The sequence below is a fragment of the Rhinopithecus bieti genome, unplaced genomic scaffold (assembly GCF_001698545.2).
Source record: "Rhinopithecus bieti isolate Rb0 unplaced genomic scaffold, ASM169854v2 scaffold_2554, whole genome shotgun sequence".
NCBI lineage: Eukaryota > Metazoa > Chordata > Mammalia > Primates > Cercopithecidae > Rhinopithecus > Rhinopithecus bieti.
The window spans coordinates 891,017-909,538 of record NW_016804196.1 but is presented as its reverse complement, the minus strand read 5'-3'; the positions used below and the strand labels follow the sequence as shown (position 1 = coordinate 909,538).

At 36.9% G+C, this 18,522-nt stretch overlaps 1 pseudogene; it reads left to right on the top strand.

Annotated features, from left to right (window-relative positions):
• The first annotated feature begins 17,517 nt into the window (after window positions 1–17,517).
• LOC108526384 (dynein light chain roadblock-type 1-like) lies at window positions 17,518–17,991 on the top strand (annotated as a pseudogene).
• Window positions 17,992–18,522: the final 531 nt, after the last annotated feature.

Below are 18,522 nucleotides of genomic sequence, written 5' to 3'. Positions count from 1 at the left end.
AATGGAATGAGTTGGGTGAGAGAGTTCTAGAAGGGGAAAATCCCCGAGGTTTGGATTTACTTGATATGTTTAAAGAACAGAAAGAAGTTCAAAGTAAGTGGAGGTGAGGGAGCCAGGGGTGAGTAGGAAGAGTTGAATTCAGTGAGGCAAGAGGAGTTAACCTTACAGGCCATTTCAAGCGTTTTGTCTTTCACCTTGAGAGAGACAGAGCCATTAGAGACCTTGAAGTGGAGAAATGAGATGTGCTGCTGTGTGTTTTAAAAGGATCCAGCTGAGTGCTATGTTACAGAAATACCATAGGTTGGCAAAGGTGGAAGTAAAACCACCAGTGATGATTCTCCCTGTGATGAATAACAATCCAGATGTCATGAGAGATGGTGGCACTCAGACTTGGGTAATGGTAAAGGTGTTGAGAAGAGGTTAGATGACAGAAATATTGTTAGGGCAGAGCCAACAGAATTTCCTCCTGGATTTGAGCTGTAAGAAAAGGTGTGAGATTTCAGAGAACGTGAGAGACGTGAGATGATGTAAGAGAAAGTGACAGGCCAAATGTGATTTGAATTATTTTTTTTTTAGCTGAAGCAACAGATTAGTTGAAGTTTACATGTATTAAGGAGGGAAAGATCACATCTTTGTGGAATGCGTAGGTGTGAGGGTAGGGTGGGGGTGAGACTTGTTAGTCTGGGGTTAGTGAGAAGCTGAGGTGAAAGACACAATGAAATATTTATTAAATATCATATGAGTGAGATCACCTAAGAGTAATTATAGCCAGAGAAGGAAAGAAAAAATGAGTACTGATCCTAATAGAATTACAAAATTGAAAGGGCAGGGAGATGAGGAGGATCCAGTAACAGTGCCGGAGAAGGGGCGGTCAGTGAAGTAGGAGGGAACTCAAAAGACAATGGTGCGCTGGAGGTCAAACGAAGCAAGTGGTTCAAGAAGAAAGAAATGATCTAGGTACAAACTATGGCTGAGAGAGAAAGAGGAGGACTGAAAAATGACCATCAGGGAGGAGGACAGTCACTGGTGACCTTGACAAGAATAGCTATAGTGATAAAAGCCTGGTTGAGGGGTATTCCAGAGCATATAGGAAAATAAGAATAAGAGACAATGAGATAGATGACAATTTGAAGACGTTTTGTAGTCAAGAGTGACAGAGAAGTGGAATAGTAGCTGTGAGGCGATGTGCAATCAATAAACTGCAAGTTGAAAGATTTATGGAAAAATTCACATTGATAAGAAAAAGACAGCTACAAAGTAGACCCAGGAAGAGGCTGGTCTTGGATAGCAGCACATACAGTTTATCCATTGAAATACCAGCTGCTCAGGAGGCTGAGGCAGGAGAATTGCTTGAACCCAGAAGGTGGAGCTTGTGGTGAGCCATGATTGTGCGCCATTGCACTCCAGCCTGGGCAGCAAGAGCAAAACTCCGTCTCAAAAAGAAAAAAAAATTACGAGGCAGGGCAGAACATATGGGTACAGATGCAGGTAAGCAGGGTGGATTTGGAAGATGAAGCAGATGGATGCCCTTTTCCAACTGCTTACATTTTCTAATGAGTTAAGAAGGTTATCGGCAGAGTATGGGGAAAAGAAAAAGAAACTAGTGAAGGTTTGATGAGAGGCAGTGTAGAAAAGTGGAAGAGTGAGTTGGGGAGCTCAAAGAGGATTGCAGAGACTATTTGAGGGAGGAATTGCGAATTTAAAGTGAGATTGTTCATTATTGACTGAGAGATGTATTGTCTAACATAGGAATTAGAGTATTTCTCGTTACTCTTAACTCTCACCGTCCTCTGTAGCCAACCCCATCACAAAGAAATAATTGTCGCTTCTACTATGATAATATTTTTTAAAATGGGAGCCACCTCTTTGTAACCATTTTATCTTAAAATTTAGAATGAGCATTTTTATATCAATATGCATCTACTTCATACTTTAAACTGCCACAAGTATTTCCTTGAATTACTGTCATACTTTAAGCATTTGAATATTTTCTAATCTTTTTCAAATTTTTGTTAGTGCAATACTGTTTTGAACAACCTTGTATATAACACTCTGCCTAATCCAACTATGTGCTTTGTTGGAATATATTTTTAAAAAGTAACCACAAGCAGTTCATCCATTTAAAGCTCTTGATACATACTGTTAAATTGCTTTTGAAAAAAAGTTGTACTTTATCTATACTTTGACCAACAGCTGATGACAATGATTTCCCTATGTGCTGGCCATAACTGAGTGATAACATTCTCTAATATTTATTCCAGTAATTCTGTTTTGGTGACTACTGAATACAAATCAATTAGTATTCTGAATCTATAGAGAGCATTTTATGAAATTATATAATAAGTATGAAAAGTATCAGCTACCTGAAAATTTCTAATACTTATTCTTTGTTTTACTTTTAAAACTAAATTATATATAAATGTGTATATGCATATATTACTCATATATGCAATTTGTATATATTAACCATATACGTATATAATTTAGTCATATATGTGACTTGAAGTTATCAAAAAGATATTTCATTTGAAATACATTATGCATGGATATTAGCACCTACTGAAAATTTATGATCTTCATCACTGTTCTATCAGCCACTGATTGTATTGACTTTCTGTAAAAAACAAGTACCTACATTTCAAAAGGGCAAAGAATGTATGCATAAAGGATATCCACACGAGCATGAAATTTGTATGACCTTCAACAGAAATGGCAATAAATATGTCCCGAATTTTCTGGGACAATCTTCATACAAAAATTTTATTTATTTATTTATTTTGAGACAGAGTTTTGCTCTTGTTGCCTATGCTGCAGTGTAGTGGCGTGATCTCAGCTCACTGGAACCTCTGCCTTCTGGTTTCAAGCAATTCTCCCGCTTCAGCCTCCTGAGTAGCTGGGATTACAGGCGCACGCCACCACGCCTGGCTAATTTTTTGTATTTTTAGTAGAGACAGGGTGTCACCATGTTGGCCAGGATGGTCTCGATCTCTTGACCTCGTGATCACCCACCTCGGCCTCCCAAAGTGCTGGGATTACAGGTATGAGCTACCGCACCTGGTCAAAAATTTTCTATAGTATTTATTCTATAACCATGTATTCTATAAATATAATAGAGATATCATTATTTCTGCATCCAAATTATACTTACCAACAAATCTCTCAAACTGAGATTATACCACAAAAATTCAATATCTGCTCACGTGCTAATATTTAGCTTAAAAACACAATCTCCTACCACAAGGAAAAGATAAAACAAAGGATGCATCTGGGTTGTTGGTGATTTTATTGCACTAGGGCATCTTATGAATTTTATAAATAAACATTTTAAAGACAGTTTGTTGTAAATTATTTTCCCCACATAATTTATTTTTTTCTATGTGAGAATGAATGTTTTTAATGAATTTGGACTAGCTAATACAGAAATACATGTCAAGGCCATCAGAAACTGAAAAGGAGATGAAGAGAAAACTTAGTATTTTTTGCTTAAGACTCCTAACTCTTCCTTGCATATAAATCAACTGTAGAAAATAGTCATATGTTGGTGTCAGGCCTGGCACGGTAGCATTTAAAGGAAAAACAGCAAACTTTGCAGAAATGACTCTATTCCATAACACAATTTACAAAGCATTCTAACAAGGAAATGTCTCTTCTCAAGGTGTGTGTGAGTGGAAGTGAATGATGATTATCATTATGAATTTCTTCACCTCCTAATATTGTATTAATGATTGGACTATTTAGAAAAACAGTAGTTTAACAAGAACTCTCTATATAAGACATAGTTTGTTTTGTTGTCAACAAAATAGTTTGAAAATTATAATAAAGATCAGGGAAGTAAACATGATTGTATTTTTAAATTTCTTTGTGTTTCCTTATAAATTTCACTTGACCATTTTCAAAATCAAACCAAATTATGAATCACTTTCACAGATTTTGTTGTAGAGGCCTCCCAGGTGATCTAGGGATAGAATTTCTAATAAGAAAGAAAATCATCTAGCAATGATGATCAACTCTGCTGGGTTTCATGCTCAGATTATTGCTTCACAGCAGGCTAGGATCATTCTCATGATACGGGATAATTAGACTGAGTTTTCCATGTAGAGTACTATTGTCAGCATTTCCAAGAATAAAATAGTATTAGCTATCACTTTTAGAGGCCTGGAAACATACTAGACACTGTATTTTATCTGATTTGAAATACACAACAACCTTATGATGAAGCTATGTATTATTATCCCTGTTTTGTAATGAGATAACTGGAACTCAGAGAGGCCAGGTGGCATTCCCAAAGGCATAGAGTTGGTAAATAGAGAAGGCAGAATTCATGCCCATCTGTTCAACTGCAAAGCTTATACTCTGTGTTACTGGGCTGGTGTCTGGTAATGGTGGTGGTGTATATTCTGTACTCAGGAGTCTAGGAAAAGCGGAGTGCAGAAAGCTCTTATGACTTCTGGAGGCTACCACAAAGGAATGCAGACAAGCAATGAACCTCAGAACTACCTTGCGGATAGTCAAGCCTTGAAAAGCATGAATTGCATTATTCTGAATAGTTCTGAAATAAACATATATGTATTTTTTTCACCAGCCAATCCAGTGTCTGATAGGCAAATGAAAATGATCTAATACGAAACCCTTTCCATGATTTTAAACCTGATATACTCCCTGACTGTGGTTCACCTGAAATGGCTTACCGAGTGCTCAGGCTGCTCATGTAAGGCTGCTCAGGGGTTCCTCTTGGAACAGAAATTTGTAAGTTGTACTAAGTAGAAGAATGATCTGTATTTCGAAAACATTTTATTGCCCTTGAAAATGAAAACTTAGCTTTTCTCTTTAGTTTTAAATTTTAAACAGAGATCTTACATTAAATTAGAGGTCAAAGATTAATTTTCCACTAAGGGTTTAACTTGTGATTAAAATGATTATTCAATCACTTTATTGTTTTATTCATTTTATTAAATCTTTATTGAGTTGTTTATTAAATAAGAATAATGATGTTAGATCTTAAACCAAATTAGTTACATCGAATTAATCATCAAAATATGCCAATATAATGATCTAATACTTAATAGACATACAATTAAATCTCAATGACTTATCAAGAATAGTCCTTTCAAAGAATTACTTCCCACGATTTAATCACATCTAGTTTTTTTTCCCTTGCGGAGCTTCCTTTCTAGATCAATACGAAATAAAAAGACAGCAGATAAGACTGGTTCCTTTAGAAGTTCAGGCCCCTTTAAAATCCCCTTCTTTGAAGCAAAGGCAGAGTAAAACTCAGCAACCAAATATTGACTTATTATGTCCAAGAAGGACTTTTTTATGGCATCTTTTAGGAATGGTAATTGTGAAAAATAAAGAAAGAGAAAATTGGTTCCCTACAATGACTGCCAGTACAAATGAATTTATTAGTGAGCAAAGCAGACAATCACCTTTGTGGTGCGAGTTCAAACGACATCCAGTTTACAATCTTTTAATTTTTACAAGGCTTAATTAGAGACTTTCCTCATAGCAACTACTTAAACTTAACAGTTGCTTTTCCTGACACAGGCTCCAATTAAACTCCTGGATTGAAAACCTGAGCCAGCAGGCAAGATAATTGATATTTAATTGGGGGAAGGTAGGGAATGATTCCAGAAGAAAATGAAAGCCAGATGTCTGTCAAAGGCAGAGAGGAAAATCAGGAATGAAACCCGAGATGCGGGTCAAGTAGTCAGCAGAAGCAGACATGCCCACCAGACACACGGACTTCAAAACCAGAATCAGGCTCAACTCAGGAAGGAAGCCTCGTAGGCTCGCTCTTGTAGAACAGGCACCAATCAGGCCTGAGGTTCAGGCTTCTGTTAAAAAGATCCAGAAGCACAAGATGAAAGAACTAAAAGGTACCTCAGAGATCACGATCTAATCATTTTAACAAATGAAATCTCTCACGTCCAGACAAATGAAGAAAGTTTAAGGTCGCACAGTTCGTAGCAGATCTGATATCAGTTTGGTATCTATTTTTTCAAAATCTAAATTCCCATACATCATAGCACATAAGTAGAAAATACTGACTCTGAGAATATTGCAAGTTTTGATGAGCATGAAAAATGAATCTTTATTTGGGTGAAAGATAATGATCTGATTAAAGATAGTCCTTCTAGGTATGCAAAGAAAGAAGATGTGGGGGAACATAATTCAAGAAGATGCTAACATGTCAAAGGGGCCCAGAGATAGGATGTGGAAGAGAACTAGAGATTATTTCCTCTTCCTTCTCTGTATTGCTGAAATTGGACCTACAGCTATTGTGTGAACGCCACAACAAAAATAATGAAGAATGCTTGCTGTCATTCTTCTAGTTGGGATAACTTTTCTATGAGAACAAAGAGTATGACATAGTAGTCAAGGAAAATATTAGAAGGTATCTCTTGCCTGTCTTTTCACCAACATACCTTTGCAAGGCCCAGGCACTGTCTGTGTGTCTATTGAGTATAGAGGACCAAAAGAAAACGGTCTCTTCTTTACCCCAAAGGAAATTTTATTTCCCTTCACCTCACCTCTGCTCCAAGGAAAAGAACTGTTTCCTAACCAACTGAGGGCGACTTTGTATTTTAACTTTATTAGGCCTTTGTGAAATAAAATGTTCCATTTTTGGCAACATTTTGTATCATCATGTGGTGTAAGTCCTAAATTCAAGGCCCCTTAATATGTGCTATCTTGATATGTGCTGAAGTTGGGAGGGTCTCCAACAGCATAAACACAAGTTCTCCTCCTGACTCTGCTCCCAAGAATGAGGTCCCCTAACTACCCTCCTTATCAAAGGGACTAGGGCAGTTCCTGCTTTATCCCAGAGTAGCAGGTTTCAGTTGTCTGCCAGTCCGTGGAATCGTTGAAACAAGCCAATTACATCCTCCTGGGAAAACAGGGATCAGTATTCAAAAACCCATTTTTTGAATACTTCAAAGTCTGCTTCCCAGAGCCCCTGGTTGTACTGTCGGTACCCAAATGTAACCCCAATGTGGCCTGTATGGCTTGCCATGTCCTCCTTCCCAGGCTGTGAACATCTGTAATTAATAAACTGCTGTTGGCCTCATCTGACCGGTGTTGGATGTCATGTGTTGGATAATCCCTAGAACCCTATGGCAGGAATCCTTACTTCAACAGTGGCATAAATAAGAGGCAACTGAAACACATTTTATGCTGAAAGACTCTCCAATGATTCCTTGTTACTTAGGAAGGTAGTACAGTCAGGGAATCCTATAACTAATCCTATAATGTCATCATATGCAGGGCTCTCGTGAGCAATGATGTAGAGGTAGCTGCCACTTTTTAATCTTTCCTACCCTACTTACTCACCCATGTACTGCACTCTTTAACAATATATAAATTGTGCACCTTTTCCTCCTGGTATGAACTCTTCATGTTTAGAGCACATGACGTTTTACCTTCAAACACATCAAATGTTCTTTACTCCTTTTAAGTCTAGTGGTCTCTATTTTCTATCCCTTTACTTTTTTCAATTGTTCTACACTAACGATTTTCAATTATTTCCCATATTATATTATCATGACCCAAAAGAGTAACAGTATTATGTTGACAGAATGACTCTTGTAGAGAAAAATGTGAAATCAACATCTGAGTCATGTTTGTAAAATAATTAAGCCAGAACTCAACAAATATTTATTAAACATTTACTGTAAGCTAAATTGTTTATTACTATTCACTTGCTAATTTACTTGATCAGATAAATTCTCTATATATGCAGTGTCTAATGCCTACTTTATAAATGGTTTTATACCTATACATTGTGTTATTTGTTCGTCAGTACATTTATCTCAATCTATTAAAGATTAAAAGTTATCTCAACACTAATTTGGGCCACTTTGGTTAAATTAGTTCTCCCTTTATTAAATGAAAAATTAAAAAAACAGATTAGAGTCAATCAATCGTGTGTTGTATACTCTAAGTTGTCCTACCTTTATTCCAAAGTCATTTTAAATTTAAGATCAAAAGCTAAAAACAAACCATTAATTTTATTTTAAAGAAACTTGACATCTAAAGGTTTTTCAGGATGAGAAAATCTATTTCTCCAAGGTTCTTGAAAAAACCCTCAATTAAATTGTAAGCAACACTTCATGAACTATTGAAATGCTCAGTATTACATAGATATTGCAGAATTATCCTTTTAAAATACAATGTTTCTCTCAACTCATTACTGTTATTGCACTTAGTATTATTTTACTGGCACCAACAATATCTTAGACATTTTCATGAATATTTTCTAACCATAGCTGTGTTCAAAGTTTCAACTCAGTTGTTTGGTTTTTACCCATGAGTTGATGAAAGACTTAATAAGTCACCTCATGAGTTCAAATCTGAACCTTGCTATTAGCTTCTATAAAGGGCAACTTTTTAATTATTAAATTGGGGAGAATAATACATCTATGTCACAGGGTAATTGTGGGTATTAAGAGTAGAGTATACGTAAAGCATTTAACACAGTGTTTGTGCTAAGGTAAGAGCTCAGTATATGTAAACCATAATTATATAATAAAATGTTACTACAACGTTAACTCTATGTTTTCAGGTAGTTCATTACAGGCCATTGACATGCAATCATTGGGCTCCTAGGAGTCAGAGGATAATATTCTTCAATTTTTAATTTCCTACATGCCTTTATAAAGCAATGTACATCTGCCAACCGCATTTGCTTCTCACAACAGATGCTCACATCTGCCACACATATCAGTGTTGGGAGTGTTTGGATATTATCTCACCCACTGATCCCTGGGTTAGACTTTGTTGTGCCAATCCATTTAAAATATTTGCTTAGGCCTTTTAATTATGCAGAGTAATGACAAATACTATACCATATTAGGTCGAAAATAAAAATCACATTATAGATGAAAATCCTTTCCACTTTTAGTGAAGTTTTACTACCTTCTCATCTTTTATTTTGCTGATTTACATTTTTTCAGACTAAATGCATGCCAACTGATGTTTTATCTTATTTCAATATGAGGCAAGTGAACAACTTTGTCATGAGAAAAAATGATCATAACTTACTCTACTCGTTTCACTTATTCAAGTGGCAGTTGATAGTGTTTCACATGCAATTTGTCTTTTGGAAATGATCTTTGTATGAGTTAAAGTACATTTTTTTCATCCCTGAGAATTAACACCAAATGCCCTATATATGTCGTATTTTAGGAAGATATTAATGAATACCACCCAGGCTCTCACTGAAGAACTTTACCAGAAATAAATTTTAATTGGGAAATCAAACCAGTGTATTCCTACACTGAGGAAGTATCAGAATCCCTAAAGGGGTGTTTTATTTGTCTGTTTTTTTGTGTATTTGTTTGAGGTACAGATATCTGCGCTCAGACTCACACTTAATAGATCAGAATAAGGAGTATTATCCTCATATCTGTGCCTATGAAAAGAACCCCAGGTGAACCAATTGACCAGTCAAGTTTGGGCATCTTGAGTCCAAGGCACACCATATTCACCTAATCATCTAGGTCTGCGATTTTCAATGCTTATTGATTTGTTTGTTTAGCAACGCAGTTTTTTTCTAGATGGGTTTATGCTGAAACAATATGTAAGTCAGGTTAAACATTTACTATGATTAAAAAATGATTTGTGATCCAGAGCATCAAAGCTTTCATCTCTTCCTCACTCCTTAGTAGATTCTGAGACCATCCGGAATCCGCAGGGTCCATGGAACACAACCGCAAATCCAGAGTCCATGATTTTAGGTGTCGTGTTTTAGCTTCAAGTTAACTGAGATCATCCGAAGCCTGTATGTATACAGCACCTGAGTATTTTCCTGACAAGATCACTACACTAACAGGTGCACTGATGTTACAGCCTCAAATTACATCACACTTCACCATGAAAACACACATTTGCATTTCACCTTTGCACTTGTGATAAAACTGTTTTTGAAACTGTCTGATGTAATCACCCAATGGACATTTTATAAGATCCCAACCAAGACAATTTCCCTTGTATTTAATAAATAGAAAATCTATATGGTCCAAGAAATGTGGATTATTTCTCCCAAGTCAATAAATCGTAGTTTGGGGGTGGGGAAAATGTGAGGTTTTATGAGAAACAATTTTGTGCAAGCAACGCCTCTAACTTCAAGGAAATCAATTTAGTGGCCACAGACTCGAAGAAAGTTAATTTTAAAACAATGCAATAAATCCAGTGCTAGAAATATACATAGGTTGCTATGGAAGCAAGAAGATAAGTTCTGTAAGTAATCACATTTCCATTTCTGCCTTAGCTGCAGGAAGATAAGAGCTAAGTTCTGTGCCCAATTACAGCAGCAACATCACTTACACAGCATGTTTGCTGCTTCTTTCTCCTCCATTTTACTTTATCCATTTGATACTTTTTAATTCATTGCGCTATATCTTGTTTCTGCTAAGTAAAAAACAAGGTTAAAGGATTTAGCTAAAAATGCATAATTTAAACAATTTCTTACCAGATATTACGACTTTTAAAAAAAATTTAATTACAGGCTAAGAAGCAAAATCATGAGTATGTAGTAGTGATATTATATTCCATAAACACATGTGTATTCTAAATAGAAGTGTTAAAAGATGAAAAAATAAGAATTTCAAAGTAAATGTGAAGTATTAGGTATAATTTATATAATGCGTGCTGGTAGAGTAATAAGTGAAGTGACCCACAACCTCATTTCTCTAAGAGGAATAAATCTATTGATATAATTAAGCTGAACGCTCAGTGCTTTTTATTATGGATCTCACTTAATTTTAAAGAGCCACCTGGAAGCTAGCTAATAGAATGATCCTCATATTCTGGTACAAGTACATTAGCTCATCCCAGATTCTGATTTCCATAAAGTCTCCTGTCTTAGCACTATTGCTCAGACCTACTAGTCACCTAATGTCATAAGATGTGCTGCTTTAGAGGTAAGAAAAAAGCTGTTTTCTTATAGAGATGTCTGTGGTTTGAGTGACATTTTATTTAATCGTGATAGCTCAATTCACACTGGTGTCTACCAGCTCTATACAATCCCCTTCCTGGGCAGTTTGGAAAATAAAACAAATCTAACTGGTCCAAACAAATATAGATCCCCTAATTGAGACATCAGTTTTGGGGATGTTGCTGTAGCCAGCTGAGCTTTCTGGTGGCCTACACTTTACCTTTCTTCCCTCAGATTTTGTTCTACAAATTAGTAAATAAAATAAAATAAAATAAAATAACATTAACAATAATATACATTTTCATATCCTATTTTATTCTCCATTCTCTAAAAGTCAAACATCTTTAGGAGGGTAGCTTTATGAAGTTATAGATGCAATACATATTAACATATCACTCAGCTCTTTTTTTTTTTTTTTTTTTTTTGAGACAGAGTTTCACTCTGTCTCCCAGGCTGGAGCGCAGTGGTGGGATCTCGGCTCACTGCAAGCTCTGCCTCCCGGGTTCATGCCATTCTCCTGCCTCAGTCTCCCAAGTAGCTGGGACTACAGGCACCTGACACCACGCCTGGTTAATTTTTTGTATTTTTAGTAGAGATGGGGTCTCACCGTGTCAGCCAGGATAGTCTTGATCTCCTGACCTCGTGATCTGCCCGCCTAAGCCTCCCAAAGTGCTGGAATTACAGGCGTGAGCCACCACGCTCCGCCTCAGCTCTGTCATTTTCTAGCTGAGTAATCTCTCTTGCAAGGTACTCAATCACTCTGTACCTCAGTTTTCTTATCTATAAAATGGGAAATCTAATAATACTTATTGAAGAAATTTAATACATTTTTAAAAAGTGAAGTGCTTAGAACAATGCATTCAAATACTAAGTTCTCTAAAAGAACTATTGATTTTGTTATTGGTATTGTTATGCTTTATCGTACTTATTAAGGAAAATGCCAGAATGCATCTGTGATATGCAGAAGAGTTTGTCCTGGCTTAGGTGCCAGCTGAATGACAAAAACTTCCAGTATTCCAAAATGTCCCTGCACAGTGCGTGCTATCTTGTCAATTTAACATTCAGCCAAAGGTTTCAGTGACTCAGAGTACTTTCAATATAATTTACAGCATCCGATGAACTGGTAGGTGTTTTCTTCCCTGATAATCAGAATTGCTTAAATAACAGAGTCTCTATTGCTTCAAAAATAAATCTGAAGCTCACTGCAGCATCCATATAACCTTCAGAGCAGCCTATCTGTGTTTATTTTCCAACACTTTGTTTTCTCCCCTCACCCTGATTCTGTTTCTGTTAATAGTTATATTTTAATGTGTGCATCCTTGTGTAAGCTGTCACAAATACTTGGTGAAAATTATTAATACACAATAAAAAATAACTTGCTTTTATACTTTACTAAAAGATTCTGTATTACCTACGGGAAGAAATAAATCCACGAGTGATCATCCTTGCAGATCTCTCTGTGAACTCTTTCGAATTATACCTTCACTGTCTTGGCAGTGCCCATGGTATATTTTAACCAAAGGTTCCACGAATGAAATAAAAGTAGATGATAAGAATAGAGATAACAAAGGAGAATTGTGAATAATTTACTTGTTGCAAAATCACTTCCTGATTGTATGACTTCACTGTTATTCAATATTTATATGAACAGAGAAGATAGTCATCAAATAAATTTCAAAATAAACAAGACTTTCTGTGAACATAAAAAACAAATGTTATAGCATATTTAAGTTTCAGTTATAAAAGTAAAACCATATGTACTTCCCCTCTCACCATTTCCAAGTAATCATGCCTGCAAAAAGGTGTTATGATATCACACCTCTTTGGGAGCTCTTCCCTTCCTTAGCTTCCAGGCACTAGTGGCTGTTTCCTCAGTAGTAAAACTGGGTACAGGGCTGCCACATACTCAGGCTGACTATGTTCATTGATGTTAGTGCCAACTTTTCCAAATACATTTTCTAGCCAGGACACCATGCAGTATGTTATAGAAGTTCTCCAAAACAAATGATGCTTTATGGACTTCTTTCTGCAATAGCACTAAGTCTCCTCCTACAACATATAAAAATAATAATAATAAAGGATGCAATATTAAAAATGAAGTTTCATACTTCTGAAGTCTGCTTCTATTTTCAGAGTTATACTTACAACAACACTGGTTTTGTTACCTTCTCCCACAGCCCTGCAAAATTATCCAGATGTAAATAGTCCTGAAGCCGCCAAAGTTTCTAATGGTTTTATTTCAAAGCGCACACTCACACATACATAAGCCTGATGGAAACTATCTTCTAATGCTCAGCCCCTGAAATGATTTCCAGGTCACCAAGCATGTATGAAAGTTTTTATGAAAACGGAATGAACATTGAATTACCATTCATTGATTTGCTCATTATTTGCCAGATACAGGCAAATATCTGTTTGCCTATGTTAGGGATACATGAATAAACAAAGCAAAAGACTCTTCCACCAAGGACATTCTTTCCTCACTCAGGGATGGATGAATAGTTGGATGGATGGATGGATGGATGGATGGATGGATGGATGGATGGATGAAAAGAATAAATAGACAGAATGAAGTATATCAAACAATGGTAGGTACATTGGAGATAAATAGAGAAAAAAACCTTGCTAGTTGGATAAAGTCTGATTGACAATGTGATATTCGAAGAGGAAACTGAAAGAGGTGAAGAACCCTGGCATGCACATATTTAGATGAGGAACATTGAAGAAGAAGCAACAGTGAGTGAAAGGCCCTGATCCAACCTAGAATCCCTGTGAATCTGAGAGAGTGAGCCAAAGGAAGAGTGGTGAACGCTGAAGTCAGAAAAGTAATGAGTGGGCCTGATGAGCTACCATGACAAATTTGACAATTGATCTGAAGGCAAAGGGCAGCCATTGGGTTATTTTTGAGCAGAAGAGAAACAAGATCTAACTTACATTTTAAAGGGATATCTTGGTTGTTGTATAAGAACAGAGCATGGAAAGAAACAGAAAGGCCAGATGGGAGATTATTGCAACGATGCAGGCAAGAGATGACAGCACCGGGGTGCAGAATGGTAACAGTAGAAATGGTGACATCATAGATGTGTATGAAAAGTAAGCATTACGGATTTTTGATATATTGGATATGACATGTGACAGAAAGAGATGCATAATGCTGGCTTCCTAAGTGTGGGATCTAAATGGTAGAGATGCTTGAGCTTGGAAAGCATGGGAGAGGAGTAAGTCTTGGGGTTTGGAAAGATTATAAATTGGGTTATTGACATGCTAATTTTCAGACCTATAAATATATTAACTTTGAGTTTAAAATTACATCATTGTTTTTACAAATGATATTATTACCTTAATAAATCATATTTTATTTTATTTTTTTTTCTGAGATGGAATCTCACTCTGTTGCCCAGGTTGAATGCAGTGGCGTGATGTCTGCTCACCGCAACCTCCACCTCCCGGGTTGTCCCACCTCATCCTCCCGAGTAGCTGGGATTACAGGCATGCACCACCATGCCAGGTTAATTTTTGTATTTTTAGTAGAGATGGGATTTCACCATGTTGGCCAGGCTGGTCTCGAACTCCTGGCCTCAGGTGATCCACCCGGCTCAGCCTCCCAAAGTTCTAGCATTATAGGCATGAGTCACAGTGCCTGGTCTAAAATTATATTTTCGAATTTTCTTTGTCTGGATTCTTTTCTTATTCTCAGTAGCTCAGCAGAAACCACCGACAAAAGTTAGGAAAGCTCATATGTAAAATACGTCAATCATTATCCAATATAATTTATCTTGGGCATGACTTTTACATTTATTTGGAGCAATAATATCCTTTCTTACAATCCTGCTCCTATTTTGATCTCCACTTTCTCCTTATCAGTGTTCGTTTTCCCCTCTTTGCCTGGGACCAGAATTGCCTTTGTGTTTCCCAGGTTAACAGCCTTAGACAGGTTGTATCCTGACTTTAGGCCCCTGACCTATCTTTTTCTTAGAGTATTGACTTTAGAAAACTTTCAATCATTAATTCTTTCACTGACACTTGAAAAAGTAAAGCTCCTCTCAGTCTCTTACCATTTTAAACACCCAAAAAATGTCTTTCTCAAATACCTAAGAGCCATCTCTTTCAAGTATAAAGCAATCAAGAAAGAGCCTTTACTTTCCAGTCTCTGTGGAAGGGTAGGAGCCTAGCAAATATAGGTTGCCACCTCATTGATCAACCTCCCCCTTACACAGTTCACTACTTTTTTATCTTTTTCTTTTTTACAAAAAGATGGAGTCTTGCTCTGTTGCCAGGCTGGAGCGCAGTGGCATGATCTTGGCTCACTGCAACCTCCGCCTCATGGGTTCAAGGGATTCTCTTGCCTCAGCCTCTTGAGCACCTGGGACTACAGGTGTGCACTACCATGCCCAGCTAATTTTTGCATTTTTAGTAGAAATGGGGTTTCACCATGTTGGCCAGGATGGTCTCGATCTCCTGACCTTGTGATCCACCCACCTCAGCCTACCAAAGTGCTGGGATTACAGGTGTGAGCCACCATGCCCGGCCCACACTTCACTGCTTTTCTATTAGCTCACCCCAGCATTCAAAAATCCTCCTGCCTTCTGTTTCAGCAGAATTGAGTTAAATCTCTCTTCTTTATTTCAACAGTCTTGGACGAAGTCTTCCTTGCTTGTTTAACCCCATCTAGCAGAATTTTCCTTCACACGTGAAGAAGTTTCTTGATGGAGAAGATAAGATGTTAATAAAATACAGATTAAAGGCTTCTGTTCTCTCCTGTTATCCATTGGGTAATCTATGAAATATCAGCAAATCCTTTGGTTTTATGCAGATTGCATCGTGGCCTATACTTCTAATACTCCTTAAAATTTTTAAATTCAAGGCTTGGTAGATGCACTAAATAGGTTCTTACAAAAGATTGTATGCTATGATCAGCAACAGAATGGAGGGCTTCCGGTCTATCTAATATTCTAGTTTCTAAATTTCCTTTTACTCTAGATAAAATAAGAAGAGTAGTCAACTCTCTCTCAATTAAGTATTCACTGGCTGTCCATACTGCCTGTCTTACCATAGACTTTTATTTCTTTAATTTTCTAAATATCATATAGCATTTCTAAAAATTGGAGAGAGTATTATAATAATGGTGCTGTGGCTGCTGCTGTAAATTATGGATAGTGATAAGAGCTATTTTATATGAAGGTATCTTTCTATGCTAGCCCTATACTAATTACTGTACACATATAAACACATTTAATTCTCACAAAGCCATGTGAAGTAAATACTATCATGCCTTGTACCCATTTTAAAGATGATGAAACTTAAGAATTAGAAGGTAAACAAGTCGCTTAGGATTACAGTGAGAAAGTAGTCTTTTCCTATAAACCAAGTTCTTTCTACAGACAAAGCTCTTGCACAGAACCACTGCATTTTAAACCTTGACTCACTAATTATTAAATTTCCCTTTTGAAGTATTTAAACCTGTTGAAGTTTCAGTGAATTCATATTTAAATGGGTATAAAAAATGCTACCCAGGACTTTGTTGGACTTAAAGGAGCTCATCCATATTCATTCCTTAGCACAGTACTCAACCAAAATATACATTAATAGTAGCATTTAACTTTTCAGAACTTTGCTACATTTATCCAAAATGCTATGCTATTATCTCGTAAGACTTTACAAGTTCAAGACACTGGTACATTATTATCTATCATTCTGACTCTCATGAGCCAGGAATGGGTATTACCACACATAAAAACATCTGTGATTCTATATGAGTTGAGAAGCATGTAGAAACCTGGACAAGGGAACTGAGAATTTTGAAAATTAATTTCTTATTCTGATAAGGTAGTCAAGAGACAGCTAAGGCAGTTCAGGAAAAAACTGAGAAATTACAGTGAGGAGATTGGGAAAGAAAGTCATAGAGATCTAGTAGGTCACAAAACAGTGTCCCCAGCCACATTTGTGATTCCTGTTTTTTGAACGCAAATGGAAAGGGTACTCACATGAATCAATGAAGGGATTTCCTACCAACATCACTGAATTCCCCCTTGCTGGCTTTGAAGTTAGCTCAAATTTGATGGTTCAGATACTTTCAGAAGTAGGAAAAAGTTTGTTATCTTAGCAAATGTCAAACTTTGTGTGGAGGTGTAAATTCCTGTTTTCCAAAGTTGGAAAACGTGCCTTTTCTTTTCTCAGTGTAGTCATTTTACAGCAAGTACTACTACTGGCTTTCCATTCGGAATGAATGGGGTCAATATCATTTCAAATAACATGAATATTACATTAGGATGATGTTGAACAAGATGAGTTTTTCTCAAAGCTTTCTTTTCATCTGCTTAGAAACTAAATATATGCTTCAATTTTTTTCTAACATCTGCAAGCTACTTCAATAATTTTGATTCTTTAATGTAGGAGATACTTGAAGCTCAGCTGCTGTTAAACAGCACTCTATCTGTCTGGTGTCTGCTTGTTCTTGAAAGCACCAAGTTGTCACTGATCCAATAGAGGTCTGCTCCCTTGTCTGTTATTCAAAAACTATTGTAGCAGAAAGGCATGGGACTGGGCTGAGCGCTGGCGACATGGAGCTACCAGATTGGTCCAAAATGGCAGAGGTAAAGGAGACACCTGAAATGACTTCAGACCCAGAAGGCAGTGCAGGGAATCATCATACTTAACACAGAAGTGACTGACTGCCACTCAGCCATCACCCCCATGGGGGATGGATGATAACAAATACACAGCTAATGCTACCATACTCAAGAAGATACAGATATAGAGCCAGGCCTCATGGGGCCCTGAGGTGCACACAGTTGCCATCTAGAACCCAACAGCAGCCCTAGTGATCCAGTTGTTTTACTCCTTAAAGGCATTGCCTTCAAAAGTACCACAGGCAATCCCACCACCACACAGTATGCCAATCTCAGGCATAACCTCATTGGAAGGCACAGAGTACCATGAATGAAATTGATCCCTAGAATGACCTTACCTTCCTTCAAATCTGCTCCATGAAGAATGAAACAATGGTTGTACCAGATAAAGACTATCTCCTGATTGTGATTCAGAATCCAAGGGAATAAATCACTCTTTTGGCCCTTGTATCATTCGTTAATTTAATGCCCTCCAAGATTAATAATGTTAATTAAGTCAATGGAGTGGCACATGGAAATTACCTTAGAGCCCACTCAAAACAATACAGCCACACAGTGGGCTGGCAGCTCCACCCACCCCACCAAAGGATTCCCTCTGGTGTGCCAATTTTTCTCAGGGTTCCTGGGAGGGCCTTCTTTCCTTGTTTCCAGGTTTTGGAGGAAGAGCTTGTAAGAAGTCCACACCCAGCTTCCTTCCGACCTCCAGTTCACTTTTTTGCCCTTGGAAAACATTGTTTTACTTTAACTAAAAATCACCAAAATACTATCAAAAAAATGTGTATATAAAATAGCCTTGAAAATATATTTTAAAAACTTCCAAACGCACATACAACTGTTAAAGAAAAAGTCTGTTATAGACACACACATATACACTTACATAAAGAGAGCAAGTAAGGAAGTGTGGACAATATTCACTTTATTATCCTTATATCCTATTCTCTTGCCCATGTTTATACTTTA